Here is a 7,500-nt window from a genome sequence, read left to right as displayed (position 1 = left end):
CCGACCGTCGACTATCGGGCGAATAGACGGGTGAAAGAAATAAAGTCGAAGCCGGTGGTTGGATAGATATCGAAGGGAAGGCGAAAGAGGCGAAAAGGAAAGCGCGAAATTTCTTTAGTAGCTTCGACGCAAAAACTTTGGTATCGACGGGGAGCTTTGGGAAATGAAACGAAGACGCAGAATGGGAAGTTGTCCGGTTCGGCGTTAGTTGTAGTTTCATTTCCACCGTAGCTGAGCTCCTTTCCGCCCGCCACTTCACATGATTTTAGTTTCGATTCCGTTCGATCGCGCTTGCACTGTCTTTGTTTTTTTTCACTGCTTGGATCGCGGCTTTGCTCTAACCAGTTTAGCCCCATGCGATCAAAAAGTCTTAAAAAAAAAAAACCGTTGAACGGAGACGAACTCGATGAGCTGTCGGTGTGTGAAATATCATTCCTTCGGTAAAACCGTTTTCGAAATTTCCGATGGTCGGTATATGTAAAAATATATCCGAACCGCGATGTGGACGGGAATTCAAACGCCCGCTTCACCGATTGGTGCGACAGCTGAGAAGCTCGTCACTCGATCCAACGACTCTTGGTCGAAAAGTTCAGAAGAGGTGCGCGCGTCAAACATTTTTTTGGTTTCGGACGTTTCGTTTCTTCGGCACGTGTGGTTTGTCTGTGGCCGTCTGTGAGAGAAATCGGACGCTTGTTCTTTGTTATTTTACCGTAACAAGACAAGACGGGAAAGATTCTTTCTTCCAAACTTACGGCATCATAACCATCAGCGTTTACCGTCAGCGACGATACGGAAGAGAAAAGAAAATGGTGCGCGTCTTTTCACTTTTTGACACCGTATCAAAAAAAAATTACCGTTCAGGCGGAAATGTGTGTGTGTGTGTGTGAGCCGAGAGATAAAAAATAAAAAAGCCACCAAACAGAACGCTTTCAAATTATTTCGTGCGGCGTGCGCATATTTCACATTTTGCCGTTTGACGGAAGCTCGTTGTGTGGAACACAGAAGTGGAGATGGACGGAGTTGAAGGGGGGCGAAGACGGCCCGGTCGGACAAAGTCAAGAGATTGAAATATACGAGAGAATTGGGTGGAAGTGATGGCAAATCTATAAAATTCAAAAATCGGATGAGATGCGAGGACCGCAAAATGTGGCGTCGACTCTGACTCTCTTTTACTACGAACTTCCCTTCGACGGAAGATATCGAGAGCTGAGCTGAGCGCCCGCTGAGTATGGCCGGCGTAATTACAAACGAGTTACGGTTGGAGCTATATCGATTGTACGTATCCCGAACGTTCATCGAACAAGCCAGATCAACTCGGCGCCCGGTAAGATGTACGCTCAGTTATGGCCATGACACACGAAGGGAGAATTCAAACGGCTGTGAGTGTACGGCCCGCCCGGAGTTGTGTGTAGGCAGTGACCTCTCAAGAAAAAACGTAAAAAATTTTTTTTTGACAGTCACCGGTCTGCGACAAGTAATCAGTACGAAACTTGGGTGCAATGCAAAAAACATTTTGAGAATCCTTGCTTGACAACAACGAATCTAACACGATAAAAAAAACGATCCCCATCGGTGTACCGCTTGCTTTTCTCGCGCTTCGGCGCAGAATCGCTTATTCAGCTGCCCTTGGAATATGTTCGTTTCGTGCATACTTGATCTCGGTCATTCTTCGGTGAACTCTTAAAGAATTGCGCACTTTTATAGGGGTAGTCTGGTTGCTTGTCTCGACTTGAAATGATTTGTTTTTTTCCGCCCATGACTTTCTATACGATGCCTCTATGCTGGCCTCTGACCGCGGTTGTTCCGAGTTTTCTCTTTCTCTTCGAAAGTCTTTGCGGAAAATTCTGCCTCGTGTGACCGTTGAGCGGTGAGGTGTGTGTGTGTGTGTGTGTCGTGCGGGGTGATGCGAGAGTGTGCCTCGGCGGTGGAAAAATAAAAATAAAACTCTGAGCCCACAAAAATTTAAAAGATGTATGCTTGTCAGCTTAGTAAAGCAGGCTTGACTTATGAGCATACAGCACGCCACATATGACCGTCGAAAACCGTAATACGGGAAAAAAAGTTGATGAATATATCAAGACCGGTCGAATGAATCCGATTCACTTTGGGCTCATAGACCGTTGAATGGTCTTTGACTTTGGAAATTGAAATGAAAAAAATCCAACAAACGGATCGGATCGGTGTTTCTCTTCACTGGGACTCGCTGTGACACGCCAGGCGTTGCGATCAAAAATTTTAGTTTCCGAAGAAAAAGAAAAAAAACGAAAAACGTGTTGATTTGGTGTGTGTTTGGTGATGCGTGGGCGAAATAAAAACCCGCAACTCGCCGGATGCATATCAAACAAACATACACGAAATACCTGGTTGATCCTGCCAGTAGCATATGCTTGTCTCAAAGATTAAGCCATGCATGTCTAAGTACAAGCCGCTAGACGGCGAAACCGCGAATGGCTCAATAAATCAGTTATGGTTCCTTAGATCCACTCCATCCTACTTGGATAACTGTGGTAATTCTAGAGCTAATACATGCACTCGAGCCTCGACTGCGGGCTTTCGGGCTCGCAGAAGAGGTGCTTTTATTAGATCAAAACCAGTCGGGGCCGGGCTTTCGGGCTCGCGCACCGTACCAATTTTGGTGACTCTGGATAACTTCACGCCGATCGCACGGCCTTCGCGCCGGCGACGTATCTTTCAAATGTCTGCCTTATCAACTGTCGATGGTAGGTTACGCGCCTACCATGGTTGCAACGGGTAACGGGGAATCGGGGTTCGATTCCGGAGAGGGAGCCTGAGAAACGGCTACCACATCCAAGGAAGGCAGCAGGCGCGCAAATTACCCACTCCCGGCACGGGGAGGTAGTGACGAAAAATAACGATACGGGACTCTTCCGAGGCCCCGTGATTGGAATGAGTACACTTTAAATCCTTTAACGAGGAACCATTGGAGGGCAAGTCTGGTGCCAGCAGCCGCGGTAACTCCAGCTCCAATAGCGTATATTAAAGTTGTTGCGGTTAAAAAGCTCGTAGTCGGATGTCTGTCTTCGGCCGGGCGGCGCCGCTCTGAATCAAGGGTGTTGCGTTTCACGCTCTGGGAGCCCGGGTGTCAAAGCCCGACTCTCTTCACGGTCGGACAACATCGCCGGAGTGGTGGTCGGTGCGTCGTTGTTGTATCTGCGGCCAGAGTTGGAAAGTTCTTTCGGGTTCTTTTTTAAATTTTGGTCGTAGTTGACTCGATTCGCTCCACCCAGTCAATCGTTCGGGGTGCCCTTCACCGGGTGTCTCGGGCGGCCGGCAACGTTTACTTTGAACAAATTAGAGTGCTCAAAGCAGGTGTATCCCAACGCCTGAATATCGCAGCATGGAATGATGGAATAGGACCTCGGTCCGATTTTGCTGGTCTTTTACTTTTGGACCCGAGGTAATGGTCAATAGAGACGGACGGGGGCATTCGTACTGCGGCGACAGAGGTGAAATTCTTGGACCGCCGCAAGACGAACAACAGCGAAGGCATTTGCCAAGAATGTTTTCCTTGATCAAGAACGAAAGTTAGAGGTTCGAAGGCGATCAGATACCGCCCTAGTTCTAACCATAAACGATGCCAACCAGCAATCCGTCGGAGTTACTCCAATGACTCGACGGGCAGCTTCCGGGAAACCAAAGTCTTTGGGTTCCGGGGGAAGTATGGTTGCAAAGCTGAAACTTAAAGGAATTGACGGAAGGGCACCACCAGGAGTGGAGCCTGCGGCTTAATTTGACTCAACACGGGAAACCTCACCAGGCCCGGACACTGGAAGGATTGACAGATTGAGAGCTCTTTCTTGATTCGGTGGGTGGTGGTGCATGGCCGTTCTTAGTTGGTGGAGCGATTTGTCTGGTTAATTCCGATAACGAACGAGACTCTAGCCTGCTAAATAGGTGACGGGTTTTATCAATTGAAACCGAAGGGAGTACGGAGGCGTCGGGATCAGGTGGCGGCGATTCGGGTCTCGGTGGGACTGGTTCCTTTAGTGAGGCAATCTCTCGGCTTGGTTTCGTTGTGCTCTGTTCGTCGGGTGTACGGCCTTCACGGGTTGGTTGCCTGGCGGATGAGGTATGGCGGGGCTTTGTCGGGAATGTCTCGCGGGGGCTGGCTCTATTGTTATTCGGTCGTCGTCATCCCCGGCGATACCTTCTGCTCTCGCGTCCGTCACGCAGTCTTCTTAGAGGGACAAGCGGCGTCCAGCCGCGTGACAGTGAGCAATAACAGGTCTGTGATGCCCTTAGATGTCCTGGGCCGCACGCGCGCTACACTGAAGGAATCAGCGTGTTTCACTCTCCCTGTCCGAAAGGACCGGGTAACCGCTGAACCTCCTTCGTGGTTGGGATTGGGGACTGCAATGATCCCCATGAACCAGGAATCCCTAGTAGGCGCGGGTCACTAGCCCGCGTCGATTACGTCCCTGCCCTTTGTACACACCGCCCGTCGCTACTACCGATTGAATGATTTAGTGAGGCCTTCGGACGGGCTTGTCGGGGTGCCGTCGAGTGGGGAGCAATCTCTGCCCGTGCGGTGCCTACCAACGGCGAGACTGAAAGATGGTCGAACTTGATCCTTTAGAGGAAGTAAAAGTCGTAACAAGGTTTCCGTAGGTGAACCTGCGGAAGGATCATAAACGAACAAGACAAATGTTTTGCGCATATGGCTTTGGTTGAGCACGAAACAACTAAAAGTTGCAAAACAAAAAAACCCCATCAAAAGTCTTTCGGCGTAAGACATCGTATGAACTATGTGTGGGTTGACGGAAGAAAATCATTTATTTTGAACGGGTATCAGGCGCTCTGATGCGCGGTGGTTTAAAGCGGATTCGCCTTTTCAAATTGATTTTTCTTTCCTCTCGGCTCAAAAAAAAACACAAAGTCTTTCGATTTGGTCTATGGCCGTGAGCAAATTCTTCCTGCTTCGATGGTGAATGTCTCTATAGATTCATTCGACCTTTAGCGGCGCTCACAGTGTTGACGTTAGTAGAGTGAAGAATACGATAGCCCGCCTGGGCCGCGAGTACCGAAGGAACAATAAAGGAGATTTTATAAAGTCTTAGTCCCTAAATCAAACACTTTGAAAAATAAAAACTCGGTGGATGGAGAGTCGGAAAAAAAAAAAACATCAAGATTTTGAACGGGTATCAGGCGCTCTGATGCGCGGTGGTTTAAAGCGGATACGCCCAATCGAAATTGTTTTTTTTTGTTTCTCTCTTCGTCTTCGGGATTTTTTGATTCTCGGTGGGGGACGAAAGTGTGAGACTTTACTCTGGACGTTCTTTTCGGGCGTAGATACTCGTGGTTGCGTGCGTGTGCGTCGTATAGACTAACACTCCAAAGCCCGACACTATGCCGTTGAAAACCGAATGTTTTTTAAGCTTGCCCTTCGCCCTCTCGATGAAGTAGGAAGAATTCAAAATCACAATAACACACTAAACCCAAATTCTAGTACGAGTGTTTATCGGAACATTTTCTTTCTGGCTTTCTTTCTCCGCCCTCGCATTCATTTGCTTGGGCGGGTTGGAGAAAAAGAGAGAAGAAAACGAATATGTCGTTTTATATACGACCCTGAACGGTGGATCACTAGGCTCGTGGATCGATGAAGAGCGCAGCAAAGTGCGCTAATCCATGCGAACTGCAGAACACATGGAGCATCGAAATCTTGAACGTAAATGGCGGCCCAGCTTCTCGCTCGGGCCACATCTGACTGAGGGTCGGTCGAATGATGAACGAACAGAGATTTTTTCAGTCTTGGTTTTGCATGTTGGGTCGCGGCGAGATTTATTTTTCACCCGGCCTGACCGCATAAAAGCTCCCGAATCTCTAACGTCTGGGTGCCGCGCGACTTAAGTGTCCGCGATGCCTCAAATACAAAAAAGGGGGAAAAATAAAAGAAGGTTCGCCCTGTTTTGTTTTTTTCCTCTCTATTCAAAAGAAACCTTTTTCGATGGCAAAACAGATGGGAAATTTTTGAGCCAACTCAAAAAAAAATTTTAGAAATAAACACATCTTCTCGAACAAGGTGTCGGCTGCGTGTGCGCGATATACCGCTTCAACGCGAGTTTAGTTGTGTGTGTGCGCCGGGCGTGTCGAAGTGTCGACCACCGCGAATTATCACTCACTCTAACCGCTCGTTATGCAAGCTTGGTTCGCGCACGACGCGTTGTTTCAATACAAAAAGCCGCAGGACGCCCTGTCACTTTTCGTAAATTAATTTTTGCGAATAACGAGAGACTCGCTTTATTTCGAAAAAAAAAAATTTGAACCGGCAATTATTCAATCTTTCCCGGCTTTAAAACGCCAAAGTCTGCCGAGCTAGATAAAGTGTTGTCTCCTTTTGAAAACAAACAATTCATTCTGACCTCAGTTTAGATGAGACTACCCGCTGAACTTAAGCATATCAGTAAGCGGAGGAAAAGAAACTAACAAGGATTCCCTTAGTAGCGGCGAGCGAACAGGGATGAGCCCAGCACCGAACCTCGCGCCCGGTTGAGCGGGTGCCGAGGAATGTGGTGTTCGGGAGGATCGTGCGCGTCTGTCCGGTATCTATCGTCCAAGTCTCCATGAACGGGGCGAGCAACCCACAGAGGGTGTCAGGCCCGTAGATAAGACGAGCCGAGACCGTGCATCGGATCCCTTCCCAAGAGTCGGGTTGCTTGAGCGTGCAGCCCTAAGCGGGAGGTAAACTCCTTCTAAGGCTAAATATCGCCACGAGACCGATAGCGAACAAGTACCGCGAGGGAAAGTTGAAAAGAACTTTGAAGAGAGAGTTCAAGAGTGCGTGAAACCGTTCAGGGGGTTAAACGGGTGGGCCCTCGAAGGTCGAACAAGTCCCCGCTCCCGGCACTTGGTTGTATGCCCTTAACGCTGCATGGAGACTGCCTGAATTGGCGGCTCTCTTGCATAAGTCGTTCTGCGATCGCAATAGCCACGCCAAGGTCCGCAAGTGGGGGGCCTAGTAGGACTCCGCGACCGACTGGGTGTCTGTTACACGGGGCGTCCGTTAGCGAGTTTCGTGGTTACCTTCGCGGGTGCCGCGATGACGAGCGCGGCGTTTCCCAACAGTACTGCCCGGTCGTGACCTGTCTCCTCCCGGGAGGTGTCGTAGCTTTTTTTTGTAAAAGAGAAAAAGTTGCGGTGCTCAACCTGTGGAGGCCCAGAGCGGAGAGTAGAAGTCGGGTCCCACCCGACCCGTCTTGAAACACGGACCAAGGAGTCTAACATGTGCGCAAGTCGTCGAGAAATTATCAAACTAAACTCGCGAGGCGCAATGAAAGTGAAGCGGCCCCGATGAGGGTGCATCCGCGAGGGGTGATCCCGTCTCGAACAGAGCGGGCGCAACCCCAGGGCGTCCGAATGCTCGCGAGATCTTTCCCCCTTAAAAGGGTTTGGTCGAGTCGGCCGGACGAACCCAGAGCGCACACGTTGGGACCCGAAAGATGGTGACCTATGCCTGGCCAGGACGAAGCCAGGGGAAACCCT

At 49.5% G+C, this 7,500-nt stretch overlaps 3 non-coding genes across 3 annotated transcripts in view; all 3 read left to right on the top strand.

Annotated features, from left to right (window-relative positions):
* The first annotated feature begins 2,357 nt into the window (after positions 1–2,357).
* Positions 2,358–4,652, top strand: LOC124318952. Its single transcript, XR_006912641.1, has one exon. It is a non-coding gene; the product is annotated as a small subunit ribosomal RNA (ribosomal RNA).
* A 930-nt stretch (positions 4,653–5,582) lies between these two features.
* Positions 5,583–5,735, top strand: LOC124318960. Its single transcript, XR_006912650.1, has one exon. It is a non-coding gene; the product is annotated as a 5.8S ribosomal RNA (ribosomal RNA).
* Positions 5,736–6,376: 641 nt separating this feature from the next.
* The window catches only part of LOC124318957, a 4,576-nt gene continuing 3,452 nt past the window's right edge, over positions 6,377–7,500 (top strand). The window contains exon 1 of the ribosomal RNA XR_006912647.1: positions 6,377–7,500. This exon is cut by the window's right edge and continues 3,452 nt beyond it. This is a non-coding gene — a ribosomal RNA (large subunit ribosomal RNA).

Source organism: Daphnia pulicaria, unplaced genomic scaffold (assembly GCF_021234035.1).
Source record: "Daphnia pulicaria isolate SC F1-1A unplaced genomic scaffold, SC_F0-13Bv2 h1tg000092l, whole genome shotgun sequence".
NCBI classification, from domain to species: domain Eukaryota; kingdom Metazoa; phylum Arthropoda; class Branchiopoda; order Diplostraca; family Daphniidae; genus Daphnia; species Daphnia pulicaria.
This window is presented reverse-complemented; position numbering and strand designations above follow the sequence as displayed.